The sequence below is a fragment of the Pseudonaja textilis genome, chromosome 8, assembly GCF_049901715.1.
Source record: "Pseudonaja textilis isolate UNSWEBS1 chromosome 8, rPseTex1.2, whole genome shotgun sequence".
Classification (NCBI taxonomy): Eukaryota; Metazoa; Chordata; class Lepidosauria; order Squamata; family Elapidae; genus Pseudonaja; species Pseudonaja textilis.
The window spans coordinates 17786933-17805261 of record NC_141997.1 but is presented as its reverse complement, the minus strand read 5'-3'; the positions used below and the strand labels follow the sequence as shown (position 1 = coordinate 17805261).

The following is an 18329-nucleotide window of genomic DNA, read 5'->3' as shown; positions in this document are numbered from 1 at the left end:
CCTGCGAGTATCCCGAGCAGGGGTTTGTGGTCCGTAATGATCGAAAAGGTCCTACCGTAAAGGTACTCGTGGAACCTTTTCACTCCGGCGACGATGGCGAGGCTTCTTTGTCCAGTTGGCTGTAATTTCTTTCCGGCTTGGCCAGCGTTCTGGAGAAGAAGGCGATGGGTGCTTCCTTCCCGTCCGGGTAGGGTGTGGCTGAGGACCGCTCCGATGCCGAAAGGTGATGCGTCGCAAGTTACCGTGAGTGGTAGGGTCTCGCTATACTGGATCAGGACTGCGTCTGATGTCAGTAGGTTTTTTGTTTGTTGGAACGCAGTCTCCTCCCGCTTTCCCCAGGTCCAGATGGCTGCTTTATCGAGTAGCCGGTGTAGGGGTTCCGTCACGGTCGCCTTCTGGGGTAGGAAAACATTGTAAAAATTAAGCAGTCCCAAGAATGCCTGTAGTTCCGCCTTGTTTGTTGGTGTGGGGGCTTCTTTGATGGCTCTGAGTTTCTTCCCGGTTGGGTGTATTCCGTGCCGGTCCAGGAGGTACCCCAGGAATTCGACCCTCTCAGTGTGGAGTTGGCATTTGTTTCTTTTGACTTTAAGGCCGGCGTCTTTGAATTTGCTAAGCACTGCCCTTAAACGGGTTTCCAATTGTTCTCTGTTGGCGGCTGCGACCAGCACGTCATCAAAGTAGGGGACCAATCCTTTTATTCCCTGGAGGAGCCTTTCCATGAGACTTTGGAAGACTCCTGGGGCGACGCTGACTCCGAATTGGAGTCGGTTGCACCGAAAAGCCCCCCGGTGTGTAACAATCGTTTGCGCTTCGGCTGTCTCCGCATCGACCGGCAATTGCTGATATGCTTGTGCCAAGTCGAGTTTTGCGAAGACCTGGCCTCCCCCCAGTGAGTGCAGAAGGTGCTGTACTACTGGGACGGGGTAGGCGCTTTGCTGCAGCGCGTGATTGAGGGTGGCCTTGTAGTCACTGCAGATTTTTATGGAGCCATCGGGTTTGATGGGGGTGACTATGGGCGTTTCCCAGTGGGCATGGTCGATGGGTTCTAGTACCCCTTGCGCGACGAGCTTGTCTAGCTGCTCGTTGATTTTCGGCTTGAGCGCAAATGGCACTCGCCGAGGTTTGAGGCAGATTGGGGCGATGTTAGGGTTAAGGTTGAAAGAGATAGGGGGCCCTCGGTACTTGCCTAGCGAGTTATCGAAGACCTCCTGGAACTCTTTTACGAGGGTCGCTTCCCAGTCGGCCTCGTCCGTGTGATGGATGCCCGTCACCTCGATTCCCAGCGGGGAGAACCATTGCAGGCCGAGCAAGCTGGGGCGGTCCTGGTCCACGATTGTGAGCAGCAAGATGTCGGTGTGGTTCTTGAATGTGACTTTAAAATGCCCGATGCCGGCCACAGGGATGCGGTTTCCCTGGTAGTCTTTCAGGATTAGCTTCTGGTCGTCTAGTTCGTTGCGGCGGATGGTCGGTACTAGGTGCTTGATTGTGCGCCAAAAGACCATTGAGAGGTAGGACCCGGAGTCCACTTCCATCTCGCAGGGCTGGTCCTCGATGCACAGTGCCACGTGTACCTTTTGGGCGTCCATGGTTGATGAATGGCCGATGACGACCATCTGGTGGGTTTCCTCGCGGTGCTGTGCTTCGCTGAGTCGTCTGCTGCAGCTGTCGCAGCTCCACCAGCTCTCGGTCGGGCAGTCTCGGTGCCTGGGGAGTGCTGTCTCGCCGTGCGTGGGCTGTTTCCTCATCGTTGCAGGCTGTAGCTCTTTTGTTCCGGCACACCTTGGCGATGTGCCCCGCTTTCGCAATGCCGGCAAATGGCATCGAGAAAACAGCATTCGGAGCGGGGGTGGTCGCCGCCGCAGCCGGGCGCAATGGAAGCCCGACTTACGCCCCTGCGGTCCCGGCGGTCGCGCTCGGTCTGCAGCCAATGGATCTCCTCGTCCTCGCCCTCGGTGTCGGATTGGGGTTCGAGGTCGCCATGATGTGTGGTTGTTTCTCGGCGGCTGGCTTCTCCGGCTTCGCTGAGGCTGGGGTCGCCTTGCTGGTCGGTGGCCGTTCAGTCGTGTTTGCTTGACGCATCCGGGCTGCCGACTGGTGGGTGGCCTTGGCGGCGGTAGCCTCGGCGAGGGCGTCGGCGAGGGAGATGTCGCCTTTGGCCATTAACTGCTCTGCAGCACGGGGTCTCTGAGTCCGAGGACGACTGGTCCCGAAGTGCCTGGTCCAGGTCGGGAATCCGCAGGGCCCCCCAGGTTCCGCAGTTGAGCCACGAAGTCGCTTATGGTTTCGCCTTGCGCTGATCTCGGCGGTAGAAGTTGTGCCTACGGATGAGGATGGGCACAGCAGGGGCATAATGGCGGCGCAAGATGGGCTCAAGGTCAGCCCAGTCCATCTCCTTTACGTCGGCGGGCTTGGCCAGCACCTTGGCCATCTTGAATACCGTGGGGCCACAGTGTGTCAGAAACACTGCCCGTTTCCTCTGGCCGTTGGCGTCCTTGAGGTTGCTGCATTCCAGGAACATCTGGAAGCGATCGATGTACGACTCCCAGTCCTCGGTGGCTGGGTCGAACGGAGCGGGTGGCAGGGTGCTGGCCATCTTGCAGGTCGTTGAGTGCCGTTTGCCACGTGCTAGTTGGTCCTCGCCTCACAATCCCATCCTCGTCGCCAGTGTTAGATCGGTGGATCGGGTCACATAAGAGGCGAGACGCGAAAGTGAACAGTCAGCTCTTTATTGTGACTTCAGAACAAGGACAGGGAAAGTGTGCGAGCCGCTTGGCTTTATACAGCCGGCCGGCGGCTCGGCAGCCAATGGCAGCGCTTTGAATCTCCCGCGATCGGCTCGGCCAATCGCGGTAGATTCTCAGTGCTCCAATCACAGGCGTTCAGTGAACCAATCGGGTTACGGTCCGGGTGGACCAATCAGAATGCGAGTCTACAAGAATGTTAATACAGAACATAAATAAAAATATTATCTAGCAAAATATTATTCAGAAGAAACTATTTCACAAAATCTATTTACAGCAAGCAGTACTAGAACATGTTTGGATATCCAGAAAACAATAAAACAACCTTTGTAATTCTAGTTTTGAATACATGAGATAGATACTTCTAAGAAAAATAAAAAAACAATAGGACAGGATGAGGTCAATAGTAGACGGTCTAAAATTAAAGTTTTGGGGGTTTGGGGAAGAAACCATAGAGTCAGGTAGAGTATTTCAAACACTGACCACTCTGTTGCTGAAGTCATATTTTCTGCAGTCAAGTTTGGTGCGGTTAACCTGGAGTTTGTATCTATTGTGTATTGTATTTATATCTATTATTGCAATCAATAAGAGAGAGATTAATAATACACATCACATCAACTCTTGATTAGCACATCAATTCTGCACATTTTGATTCCTGGTTGCCAAATATTGCCAAATATATGAATGGCTAATGAGAGCTAAACCATGCTACATAGCTGCTGATGAATGTGCTAGATACCATCCCAACAGCATGCATTCTTCATCTGCCTGAATAAGTAACGTATGTCCATAATTATTCTCCCCAGGGACAAGGGGACACTTTATAACAGAAGGTTAAATGCTTACTTATATATCTGCTTTGGTTATAGAACAGGCAAGAATATCCATGGAAATTTAACACACTTTGGGAAGGAGATGTATAACTAGCTACATACCTTCTTGAGGCACAGCTAGAATCAAATGAAACACATAAATAGTTTCCATGCACTTGGTTTTTACTTCATTACAAGCAGAGAAAGGATCCTTGCCAGAACAACTACAAGAATGTATCTTTCTGCTCAGGGGTGGGATTCAAATTTTTTAACAACCGGTTCTGTGGGCATGGCTTAGATGGTGGGTGTGGCTTGGTGGTCATGTGACTGGGTGGACATGGCTTGGTGGTCATGTTATTGGCTGGGTGTGGCCAACTCAACATCACTCACATCAAGGCATGCATCTCCTCGCCTGGCCTCTCATGACTGTGGGGATGCTGCAACAGTCATAAGTGTGAAAAAGGGTCATAAGTCACTTTTTTCAGTGCCATTGTAACTTTGAATGGTCACTCCACACAAGCAAAGTGCCAGTAAAGGAGGGGGGGAAAAACTGCAGAGAAGTTCCAGAGACAGGAAGTCTAGTCCTGCCAAGAATGGAATAAGGGTTAACGGAGAGGCAGTTTCTGTAAGCAACGCTAGAATGTTTCTTCCTTACAGGATTAGGCCAGTAATTTCTTCTAACAACCGTTCTCTGAACTGCTTAGAATGTTAACAACCGGTTCTAGAGAATAGGTGCAAACTGGTAGAATCCCACCCCTGTTTCTGCCCCAGGATGACTGAAATGAAAATCACATACCTGCTCCATGCAACATAGAAAAATAACCCCCACTGTCACAAATGTGAGCTTATTGTCACTAATGTGAGGTTATTTTCTAAGGATCCCAGACCAGTTATAGATTTATTTGGGAAGAAAAGGTAGATGCCATGTTTCTATTAAGGTTTTTCTTTTCTCTCCTATAATTAGTTAAATATGTGGGAAATAAAGAGATTTTCACACCATCACTGCTTTCATTTCCCAACTCTCAAAAGCCATTTGAAGGCAAGCTGCGATCGTCTTCACTTCTTAGAGAGCAACTGAAAATTATTACTTTATGCTGAGTTCCACAACTGCAAAACTTGCTTTATGTCTCATTCTACGTAAAAGGGAAAGAAAGAAAAGGTTTTTAAAAACATCAATAATATGGCAATTTGTAAGGTCCTTCTTGCTTCCCTGGACTCCCCTAAAACTATATGTAAGGAAATAGTTAAAGATTTAGATAATTTGGCCAAATTGCAGTTATCGCTATTGGGACGTATTTTGACAGTAAAAAGGAATATTTTGCCAAAACTGTTGTTCCTGTTTCAGACAGTGCCAGTCAAGTTGGAAAAGAACTTTTTTGTAGAATTAAACAAATGTATATCTAAATTTATATGGCAGAGGAAAAAACCCAGAGTGAAATATAAACTATTACAGGATGCCAAGAAAAAAGGAGGATTTGGCCTTCCAGATTTTGAATTATATTATGATGCTGCTATAGTAAACTGGCTTAAGGATTGGGTTAAATTAGAAAATAGAAAGTTATTAGTATTAGAAGGTTTTTTCTCCAACTTGGCTGGCATGCCTTCATGTGGGATGGAAAATCTAAACAACATATTTCCAAAGGCACCATGTAAGAAATGTGTTGTTCAATATTTGGGGAAAGATTTAAAAAAAAATACTACCCAAATGTTCCATTGTGGCTATCTACATTGGAAGCAGTCACATATCCAAATCTATTGGATTATGAAAATATTGCCAGGTATAAAGATTTACTATATGATACTGGAGAGCTTAAAAATACGAACCAAATACAAATTCAAGGAAAGGAGATAGCATGGTGGCCCTTTGCACAAATACAAACCCATTATAAAAAAGATAGAGAACAATTTGGCTTTAATATGATCCCACAAGAATTAGATAAAATATGGCTAGGAAAGGAAAAGAAAACAATTAGTAAAACATATAAATATTTTTTGGATTACAAATTAAAAGAAGAAATAGTCACAGAATCTATGATAATTTGGGCTAAAAACGTGGGTCATAGTATTGAATTAGATAAGTGGGAACACATCTGGCAAACAAATTACAAATTAACCATGTCAGTCTCTTATAAAGAAAATTTATATAAAATTGTTCATCGCTGGCACCTACCTTCTGCGGGACTGGCGAAGATGTTCCCCTACCTACCACCCAACTGTTGGAAATGTAACTACACACAAGGAACATATTTTTACATGTGGTGGACTTGCCCATGTGCTCAGAAGTTTTGGAGAAATATTAGAAATTGGATTTTAAATATAACAAAACAAAATTTAAAACTTGAACCTGAAATCTTTCTGCTAAGTATGATAGATTTAAACATGGAGAAAAAATATCAATATTTAATTTTGCACATCATAACTGCGGCCAGAATAACCTATGCACAAAACTGGAAACTGTCCTTCATTCCTTCAGAGGATATGGTAATTAAAAAAAATACATGAATGTGCTGAGATGGATAGCCTAATCAAATTGTTAAAAAATAAACAAGATAGTGACTATTATGAAATATGGAACATTTGGTATGATTGGTTAAAGAAAAGGTAATATTTGATATTTGGATAAGTTATGGAAATGACAGAAGACATGCATTTAATTATAAACTATATAGAGAAATTAAAACATTAAAAGAAAAAAAGGAGTTATTGTAACAAGGCAGATCACAACAATGATAAAGATAAAGAAAAAAATTAACCATTGCTCAATATACACTGTAAAATGTATATATGTATATGTGTGTGTGTGTGTGTGTGTGTGTGTGTGTGTGTTGATTTGTCTGTTTTAAATGTATGTCAAATAAATGTTTTTTTCTAGAATAAAAAAAAAGAAAAGGGAAAACTATATGTAAGGAAAGGGGAGGGGAATCCAGTAATGGAGAAACAAAGCAAAGCATTTCAAACAAACAAAAAACAGTTGTAACTGTTTTGATTAGCCCAGAGATGAACCAGAAACAAATCATCTAGGTTTTGTAGCACTGCTGATCTCACTGGAATTCAGAGGACCAAAACTGCTTCCAAAGTGGTGTACATTCTAGTATGTAACAAACCATGCTGACACCAAAATGATGTCCCACCAGCAGATGCTTATACTTTTGTGGAAGTGTGCATCAATTCCTATCATATAAAGGATAATATTTTTCCTTTATTATATGGATTATGTTAAGAGTCATCATAGACAATACTTAAATAGAACATATATGCTTTCTGTATATATTTTATTTATTATTAAATTCATATGTCACCCATCTCACTATTGAAGTGACTGTGGGCCGCTTACACCAACATAAAAACAAGAATACAACATCATTAAAACATTAAAATTAACAGGGACTGGAAGTAGGAATCAGTATAGGAGTGTGATGGAGATGGGATTGTCTTTCTTAGTCCATTAGGCACCTCCATCCTGGAATGCCCCCATCAGATACCCAAGCTACTCTGCAGAGCAACATTTTGAAGCCATTTTCAGAAGGCCAAGGGAGTGAGGATGGATCTCACTTCCAACCGCATTATGTTCCAGAGGACCAGAGTCATGGCAGAAAAGATTCTCCTAGACCCCACCAACTAAAGTTCATTGGATAATTGGGTCCGCAGCATGGCCCTTCTGCCAGAGTGAATGGGGTGGGCCAGTCCCACTCGGGTGAGACAGATCTCATATCATGAAGGTTTTAAAAGTAATTTAAAAAACCACTTTCAATTGAAATTAAAGCAAATCAGCAACCAGTGCAACTCATATACATGGGAACACTGGGGGCTACTAGAATTATCCATGTAGTTGCAATATGTATTAGAGTTGTGCTTCAGGGGGTCATGTGCACATGCACAGACAGGAACTGCTAATAAACACATGGCATGAGCATAGTTCCCCCTGCTGAATAATTGTCAAAGTCCTATTATTTGGAATAGACTCTCCTGCTCAAGCAGGAGGTTGGACTAGATGACCTCCAAGGTCCCTTCTATGATTTTATGGTTGTATACATACGTATGTGGAGATTCCATTGGGATTTTCATCCATTTATAGTAAATTGAATCTGCTTGTTTGGTGAGAATCTCTCCAAAAAGCCTATTAAAATTCTTTCTTCTTAGGGATAAATAGACAAGAAATGTCTTATTTGCTACAGTTCTCAAACTTTGGAACTCCCTCTCTTTAAACTCCTTCTCTCATGGCATTCAAAAGGTCACTGAGACAGTTTTATTTCACTGAATCATCAACCCTAATTGGCTAAATAAAATGTATATGTTTTCTGTATATATTTTGATGTTATCTTGGGCTTTTTTATTGCTGGCCATTGCATATCACCTTTAAAGTTTTGTAATTGTACAGAATCTATTTATTGGGTGGAGACATTAAACAAATATATAAACAGTTTTCTCCCCTAGTTTGAGAGTGGAAATCCATGAATTATGCTGGGTATTCTGTATTATTTTAAAGAATACAATAATACAATAATTCCCTCTAGATAATTTTAACATACTTTTTTTTTAAAAAAAAAAAAACCAGATGCAAGAGTTTAAACATGACTGCAGAACCTGTCTCCTTCTGAAATCTGTTAAATTTCATAAAGATTTATTTCCTGTACATTTCCTCTCCCCATGCAGCTTTTTGCCACATAACTTGAGTGAACTTCAGGCCTTCAGAAGAGACTGTGGACAGCAGTAAATTTATGTAGCCAAGAAGTAGGTGGTGAATTCTTATTGGATGAAAATCCTTCACAGGCATTGCAATACTATAGATGCAACACTTTAGTGTCAAAATGTCCTTCCACTCTCTCATTCCAGGGAATTTAGAATTAAAAATAATAACTTGAAAAAAGATCTATGTGATTCAATAAAGCTATATTATCAATCAGAAATGTATATAACCTGTCATCATAACATTTTGAAATATTGTCACCTACTTCTATAGTATATTAACTATATTGTATATTAACCAACTTGAAAAGACATTAGAAAAATACTTGCAGAAGATAACAGCAGTCTTTATAACAGATATTTGTTTGCCCAAATTCAAAAATACATCTGGAATTCCATATTCATACATCGATGCTTGGACCCACGGACACACATATAACTTATTTATGCTGCATGACATTTTAAATTTTCTTCTTCAATACACAGTTTATAAATGTTTGGTACAAACAAAATTCATTGATAGTAGCATTATGACATTTATAAAAAAAGATTTGCTAGGATCCATACAATTTTTTATATGTTGTTATTATTGAAGGAAAATATGAAATCAAGAGCATATCGCATTTATGGAGAACATTCATATATAAAGGTTTACATTTCAGGGATATCCTTCAGGTGGAGAATAAGATTAAAATGTTAGGAGCCTCTCTAAAGACATCTCAATTAAACCCTAGCTATTAATGTAGACAACCTCACCCAAGATGAATTCTGAAACAGTGAATAAGGTTGTGAAGAAATAACAGTGGCTCAAGCATGACCTTCTCTTTTTACCAGGGGTCCCCAACCCCCCCCCCCACACACACACACACAAGTCTGTGGATTGGCACTGGGCTTCAGCATGCCAGAAACTAGACCAAGCAAACAAGCAAAGTCCCATCCGCAGGATGTAGGCAGCATGCAAAACTACACCCCTCCAGTCTGTGGAAAAAACTCTTTCCTCGGAACCAGTCCCTTGTGCCCAAAAGGTTGGGGGCTGCTGCCTTATACATAGGGATCCTCACAAACCTCATCAGACAGCCTTTCATTCTCCAAAATGCTTTTCTATACCTAATTAAAGTGTCAAGATGTTATTTACTCAGCAATCAGTTGACATAAAAATCTTCAGAGGTTTTTTTTCCTGATGAGGAAAAGGTAAGTCCAGGGGTGGGATTCTACCAATTCGCACCTATTCGCTAATTCGCAGTTGTTAACATTCTAAGCAGTTCAGAGAACCGGTTGTTAGAAGAAATTACTGGCCTAATCCTGTAAGGAAGGCAGGAAGGAAACATTCTGGTGTTGCTTACTGCCTCTCCGTTAACCCTTATTCCATTCTTGGCAGGACTAGACTTCCTGTCTCAGGAATGTCTCTGGAGTTTTTTCCCGCTCCTTTGCTGGCACTTTGCTTGTGTGGAGTGACCATTCAAAGTTACAATGGCACTGAAAAAAGTGACTTATGACCCTTTTTCACACTTACAACTGTTGCAGCATGCCCACAGTCATGAGAGGCCAGGAGAGGAGATGCGTGCCTCGATGTGAGTGATATTGAGTTGGCCACACCCAGCCAGTAACATGACAACCAAGCCATGTCCACCCAGTCACATGACCACCAAGCCACGCCCACCAACTAAACCATGCCCACAGAACCAGTTGTTAAAAAATGTGAATCCCACACCTGGGTAAGTCTTATCTAAAATATCATAAGTCACATACAGAGTTAAATATCAGGTCAGATTTTACATTTCTAATAACATTCTTTTTCTTTTCTGCTTTTTATATGCCATCAATGTGTAACATTTTAGTGTTTTTGATATGATCAACTATATTATTCCCTTCTAGTGACCTCCAAGATTTCTAAAAATAGAACAGGATGAAATAAATTCAGATCTCTGGCATCAATTTTATATCCCTTGAGGTAAGAACCTGAGTGGATTTTGTTCCATACTAGCAGGCTCGTAGACCTGCATTCCTATTGGTCCGGAAGACCCGGGCCATGATTGGACGATATAAGCATTCCTGATTGGTTCGTACAGGGCTTGCCACGATTGGGTGAAACCAAGCGCGACAAGCTTAAAAGACTGTCATAGGCTGCCTAGCCGCAGCCAGCTCTATATAAAGGGCTGCCGCGGCTAGGTTTCTCTTGTCTCAGAATCTGCCTCCTTAATAAAGAGCTGTTGTTCACTACTTGAGCCTCGTGTCTCTATGGGACCCACCGACCATACGTAACAGATTTCACCACACACTTCAGGCATCTTTGAGAATGTTTTTTCTTCCAAAATTCCTAACACAAAGGGCACAACACCAGAAAATCCCAGGTGATTAAAAAAAGAATCTGCTGTTTTGATTTTTAAATCATTCGCTGCTTCCCCATCTGGAACTGAAAACATTCTTTTAAATTATACAATGAACCCAGCAAGTCTCTTTGCCTTCCTTTCTTATTATTTGGGTTAAATGAGTGTACATGGCATTGCTTGTTCCCCAGCATTAGATGTTTAATTTCCAATTGTTGGAGAACATGTTCTTTAGTGTTCATTATCTATTTCCTGGAATCCTGGAATGCCATCTAGAGTTGTTTAATATACTGAATGAATGAATGAATGAATGAATGAATGAATGAATGAATGAATGAATGAATTTACTGTTGAAATGTGCTTGCAGTTACCTCAGTGCAAAACTTTAAATGAAACTAGAGGCATGTTTCTAATCCCTACTTTTCCCTCTCATATTTGTCTTTCATGCCCTAAGTATATCTGTTCTCAGGAAGGAATTTATTTCCATTTAGTAAGAATAGTAACATTCAGTAGTTGTCACTGTAATAATAAAAGCAGAGTTGCCTTTTTTCTCCAGTGGCTATGTGCCACAAAAATGTATTGGGGAATATTTGTTATTGAAATTTGCTAATATCTGGATGAATAAGAAGAGAGACAGTAAAAGACCGAGCCCTTAGAGGTAAGCTAAATCAAGGAACAAAGAAGGCAATGATTTCAAGAATGCTGTCATGCCCCTGTCAGAATCTGACTCGGAGGGGGAAGCTGAACAGCTGACAGGGAGTGGGAGCATGGCTCCATTGGCTGTGGAAGAAACTGGGGAAGGGCAAAGTCCTGTTGGGCAGAGCAGGGGAGAGGTAGAGCAAGGGAGAGGGAATTCAGAGGAAGACCCAGGCAGGGAGGAACAGAGAAGGGAGCACATGAGTTGTGTGGTTTACGGGGGAGGAAAGGGCCCTGGTTCCCTTCATTAGCTGCAGCTGGGAACACAGTGTATAAAAAAGGAAGCTGTGCACAGCAAGTTGTTGGGAGCAAACGTGAATTTATCTGGTATCGTCATAGCTTATCTGTGTTCCTGGCATCTTCCCAACTGTGTGAGTTTTGGCGTGCTTTCAAGTCTGAAATTCCTTCTCCTGTTCTGTAAAGTTAATTACTTCAGCTTGGTTTGTTTGGATTTTTAGTTAAAGTTTGTATGTACCTTGTTTTGGACTAAATTTTCTGAAGTCAAAGGCTGTTCCTGGGAGAATTTTTCTCCAGCCGAAGGTAACCTGGACTTTGGAGGCAAAGTTGGAGATAATAAAGGAACTCTTATTGCTTATTTGACTATGTTGCCTTTGCGCCACACCCCAAGTCATCACAAATGCTTCTCTGGCAATAAGGTAGAAAAACAGAACCTTTGAAGCAGAGATCTCACAACTGTTCAATTGGAATTTAATATTGCATTGTTTTTCAACATAGCCTGACAAATAATTTTGATATTGCAGACCCCTGAGAGGTGTTGGGGGGCAGGGATCTTAGGACCATGCTTGAAGAAACACTGAATTAAAGGAATCAATCTTTATTCATGCTTCTGCACAAAACAGAAAATGTGCAACACCCTCAAAAGGTGCATTAACTTTAATGAACTGATAGATATTTTAAAGCAAACACACCTTTTTTTATCAGGCTCACATGGAAAAAAATGGGCTGCTTTCATGAATAGCTGAAGGGCTCTGCTTCAGCAAGTTGTACAAAGTATTTCTTCCAAATTATTTTCAAAGGTGCACAGCTTTCGTAATTGGAACACAAATTTTGTTATTGATTTCACCATTTATAGAAAGCAACAATGAAATACAAATAAATACAGAAGAAATATAAATAAAAGTGTGATAAGTATAAATAGCATAATTTTGCAATACCACTTGGATATCATAGATATAAACAATACTATAGAATTTTATCATAGAATTTAACAGAAAAAATATAGTCCAAAATGTATTAAGGAGAAGCCTGGCAAAATCATTCTACTGCACCCAGTTCCTTCAAATCACAAATGAAATGTTACTTTGAATTTTAACACACTATTTAAATTATCTGACATTTTTGTGTGGAAAAATTAATTTATTGTAAAACAATGTTGGTGTTAATATAAAGCTGAGCACAAATTTTTAGAAATGGTTGGTTTTGATGAAATCTAGCCAGATTCTTTTCCAAAGGACTATAGCTAATTAAAAAGCTTATTTCAGATAGTATATTAGATTTGTACTTTGAATGTGTTCTATTTTTAGGAATTAGTTACTCTATGCCATCTGGCAGAGGGTCACCAGAAAAGAATAAATTAGTTGCTAATAGCAACAACACTGCAAAACCTCACAATTTGGAGGCATATAATAGAAATCCAAAAATGTAAATAGAAATTTGGCTGATGGCTTATGGCACTACAGAGCTCGGATTTTTCTAGGAAGACAGTTTGTATTGATTTCCAATTCTATGATATTTCTACAGGTAAAAGAATCTGAGAATTTGGCTGAAGAATTAATGAATGCTGTTGTTCCCGGGGCCATATGGAAAACAGGCTAACAGTTGCTTAACACTAAAGAGTAATGCTAAAAGTATATTCTTGTACCTTGGTGCACAACCATATCTTCTCTGTAAACAGTATTGTGAAAATTCAATGTTCTGTACGGGACTATTTGTTCACTGAAATAGTTCAAGATAGATAACTCTTGATCTTATCAGGTTGAAATATAGGATTTTTACTCTAATCTAAAACTCTCATAATGAACATAATGAATGATGCTTTTTTAATTACCTTTACTGATGAACCTTTAAATGCTAACCATATAGCAAATCTTTCTATTTATACAAACATATAGACAGACCTGCCTGCCAATTTATATGGAAATAATTAATCTGATTATACAGAAAAAAATGGTCTTGAACTTACATCAAGATTTGCCATGAGTATAATATTTAAGGCAAGTAAGACATATCTATAAGGGCACAACGTTTAAGACAAGACTTCTTCCATATAGTTTCTTATTTGGAACTATATTTGTTTGTACGATTTAGATACCACTCATCTCACAGCAATGACTCGGGTAGTATTAAAGGTTAAAGCAACAGTTTAGCAATCTAAAGCAGGATGTCCAAGGTCAAAATAATCATAGCAGCTAATAAAAAGCAAAATAAATCAGCAGAGCTCATTTAAACTCTTAAACTGAATGCATCACAAACTTTGCACCGGCACTGAAGCATCTATTGGTTGAACGTTCTTGAATACTAGCATATTTTTAATGACTCCTGGCAGTTAACCCAAGAAAATGCATATAGAACATTGATCAGAACTCAATATTAAGAAATTAAATTCATGTAATATAATAAAAATGTCCATCTTAACAAATAGTATTAAGTAAAAACTCCTCATAAAAAGAAAAACAGTAAAGCACCAGAACAATGCACAACATTATTTAAGCAACCATGAAAAAACTCTCCATATGACTTTGATATCTACTGTCTGGAAAGTAAATAGTAATGGGGAAATCTGATTTCCAGATAAAAGCTGTTATATTCTATAATATCAGTGCCATAATGGAAAAGTTATACTATCTGACCTTTAACACCCACACCACCTAAAGTGGGAAATTACCAAGAACATCTTGAAAAATGAGCATATTGAATGGAAAAATTCCTGCTAAGAAGGTGGCTCTGGAAATATTTTGGGCCAACCCATATAGTACTCGAAAATTACATAATCTGGGATTATATAATACTTCAGAATAGTTTGTGTTAATCAGTGGTTTGGTTAAAGGTATATATTCCTTTTGAATTTTTATTTCCTTATGACATTGGGGAAACCAACAAGGCCAAAGCAAAATTGGACATTCCTTCTCTTCCTTAGCCATCTTCTATTCAGTCTCTCATTCATCCATTTTCTCTTACATATGGTTTCTCATTCTCTCTTCAACCATCATTCTTTATTATTAATTACTTTCCACCTATATCCATGCACACATTAAAACACCGAAATTTAACAGCCTCTGGCAAAGCTACCCAACTAGCTTATTCTGTATGCTATCAACCTCCCTTGTACACCCACCACTCAGCCAGTCAACTAGATTGTTTCACGCAGTTATCTCTGTACTTGCCCTCAGGTTACCAGCCACTGCTTTTGCTGTCATTTTAAAAGCATGTCTTTCACCAATCAAAAAATGTCAAATGGACACAGCATTCTCATAGTGACAAATAAAGAGTGAGTACCTGCATGGCAGTTAAAATAAACCTAGTACACAAGATGGGCATCCATTCTCTGAATTTGAACAACTTAGGACATGATATATCTGTATATCTCAGTGCAGATAGCACCAATTTTCACATTATTCCACATGACAATGTTGATGATCAATCAGATCAGTGGAAAATAGATTTGATGGAAGATTAAGCCATTTAGCGATTACAGGACAGTATTAGCAGCAGTTTTGTCAATATACAATCAAGGCAAAAAGAGACAGATATTTAAGAAGAAGCATATGGCTGCTCACTGTTTTCCTGGGGTGATTTAGGAAATAGAGTACTTTTGAAGTAACTTCTTGTTCAAAATCATTACGTAACATAGAGACACTTCCTTATAGAGGGAAACCTTGATTTAACAGACTAGTTCTGGGAAAGTGTTGTCCATTATTCATGACTGGCCATTAAATCAGAAAGTATTCCATCCATTTGCACATTATTTCTCTGATGTTATAATCTCAGAGTTTAGTGATATTATTTGCAGTATTTTTGTAACAATTTCATTATATAAGCGATTTTAAATGGCATAAATACAACACAAATTTCATTTGCTGCATCTGAAGTCTATTGTGTTGAAGTCCACTAAATCAGGATTTTTGTAATCCTGGGTAATAAAGATGAGAACCAATGTAAATAAAATGAAACTGCCACCATGCTGCCTAGAAGCTAAAAATATCCCCACATCCCTTGAACAAATGAATTGTTAGAGAATGCACTGCAATTTATTGAAGGGTTGATGGATCCAGGTTAATACAGATACAGAAGTATGTAATTCAGTATATACACTCCAACAGTTAACTAAGTATTTGAGCTTCACCATGTATTTAAAAATCAATGTATATAAATAATAAACTCCTTTCCTGAGGGTGCAAAATAACATTCATAATAAACTGTACTTCACAATAAAATGATTTTGAGTCAGTAGAGTGAAACAAATGCAAAGATAGGCAAGGGCTACTTTAGGCTACAATTATTAATATATAGCTATGACATCATATAAAGCAATATATTTCTACTATCTTCAATGATGGTCAGAGCCACATCAAATACCATTTCTATTTTGTAAATACCACAACTTTAGAAATATTCAGATGTAGTCGAACAGAAATGGCAATGAGAGTGAAAGGCCTTGAATAAACTACTTATGTTTAACTATGAGGGGGAAAAGGATCAAACAAAATTATATTGTCCTGCATATACATGTGGAGTAAATAACACTGAATTTGACTTTTGATATATTTGGGGCAAGGGTAGTTGAGCTATCATTATCATTTCTGGATCAAACCTCAGCTGGGGATTCTTGCAAGTAATGGAGAGGAAGAGGAGGAAACTTGTTCAAGTTCCAATTTATAATTTAATCAGAAGAACTGAGGAAAATTAAAAGAACTTCCTGAGAAATGACACATAACTTTTGTACCTTGATGATTGAGATCTCCGTACTTTTACCAAAATCCAAGTTCCTACTGCACCAAATAAGAATATATTAGCAAACCCCATAGAACTTCAAAAGGATAAACATCTGTATTTAATTTGCTCATATCATTAAACCGCTCTATTTTTGTCGCTTTCCCTGAAATACTGTGAGCAGTATCCTAATGAGCAATAACAGATGCAAAATAGTTCTCATTAAAAAATAAATAAACAAGCCAATCTTTCCTTAAAAGCCTGCTTCCTTTAAAGCCTCATTTTCTCCAGTTCAGTATTTTTTTTGTATGTTTAAGCATTATGGGGGCATTGTCTCTTTGACCAACTCATTCCTTTTGAAATCATGTTTTCTGCATATACAGTATTTATGCACACACATGCACAGAAAAGTGGAAAACTGTTGTTGTAACTTGTTCAACATTAAAAGCTTTTTTTATTTTGTCTTCCCCTCAGTGTCTTGGGCTCACTGATCATGGCATTGTAACATTCAATTTACTCAGCACAATGCCACCAAAGAAAGAAAATACAAATAACCTATAAGATGGGAAATGTACGTCACTCCTATTAAACAGTGGCACTATTCAATCTGAACGTTAGAAAGCAGGAGAAAATATGAAAAAGTAGATACACTTGAAAGTTGAGGGGTTTTTTCCATTAAGGGGATGGACTGGCACCCTCCTGATGTTGGTCCAAAAGCATTTTCTCTCTGTGAGAAAGCATCACAAAAATCAGAACAATTGCTACGATTTAGAGTAGCAAGCAGTGCCACCCAGTGTTTAAATACAATTTTAATTTTCAGCCCAGGCCACTTTTTATCATATTTTAAAGAGACATAAAAATCTTATATCTATTGATGAGAGAAGGTATGGTCTTCAAAAAAAAAATAGTGGAAATGGAACTATTTAATAAAAATATCAATTACTGCTCTGTGAAATAAATTTTGCTGTGAAGGAAAAAAAACCTAACATGGAAGATTATAACTATTAACTGCAACTCCTTTGTAGCTCCAATAGTGCCTAAAAAGGGAGGGGGGGAATAAGGAATCAGGTAATATGTTTCCAAACAACTGATCAAAGTAAAGGAGAATGACCTCAAAGCACTACACTATTTCCCAAGCGATTCAAAAATTGTATCTCCAGGCACTCAGGAGTATATTTAGTAGCTGTCTGATGCAAAAGTTTTACTACTACTTCTTTTCGTAATGGGCTTAGTAACAAGGCTATGTTTCAAACCCTTCATATCACAACTCCATTAATTGGCAGGGGTCTATATTTGTTTTTTAATTTTTGTTCACCTTACCAAGAACCACCAGAGATATGATACTGATGTCACCATGCAGCCACACTGGGATTTATCACACTTTTCCATGGGAAGACAGTAGATTAGTGGAATAACCATAGTATTTCTTTTAGCCTCTTCATGGAAAATAGCATAACCATTACTGGAGGGGATTTTATAGCAATAGCAATAGCACTTAGATTTGTATACTGCTTTATAATGCTTTATAGCCCTCTCTAAGTTTTACAGAATCAGCATATTGCCTAGGTCCTCAATCTAGGTCCTCATCTTACCCACCTTGGAAGGATGGAAGGCTGAATCAACCTTGAGCCAGTGAGAATCAAACTGCCAAACTGCTGGCAGCTGGTGATCAGCAGAAGTAGCCTGCAGCACTGCATTTTAACCACTGCACCACTGAGGCTCATTAATTTTGGTGAAATTAAGCAGCCTGAAAGCCAGCTGGGTGACTGGGGGCCAGTAATCTATCTCAACCTTAAGAAACAGGCAAAGGCATACCCACTTCTGACATCTACCCAAGAAAACTGCAGTCACTTGCCCAAGTTGTTGCAAGGAATCAATGCTGACTCAAAGGCACCAACCAAAAAATCTTGTTGGGGATCAGGAGTTGAAAAGAAGGAACTGAAACAGAGATTGTATTCAGAAGGTTCTGACCAGTTCTGGAGAACTGGTAGTGTAAATTTTGAGTAGTTCAGAGAACCAGCAAATACCACCTCTGACTGGAGATTTTACAGTGTCCTTCCCCTGCCTCGGCCACCAAGCCACGCCCACAGAACCGGTAGTAACAACATTTGAATCCC

At 39.7% G+C, this 18329-nt stretch overlaps 1 protein-coding gene across 3 annotated transcripts in view; it reads right to left on the bottom strand.

The window, feature by feature from the left end:
• OCA2 (OCA2 melanosomal transmembrane protein) overlaps positions 1–18329 on the bottom strand; it is a 208874-nt gene that overhangs the window by 116143 nt on the left and 74402 nt on the right. The gene's annotated exons all lie outside the window — the stretch shown is intronic.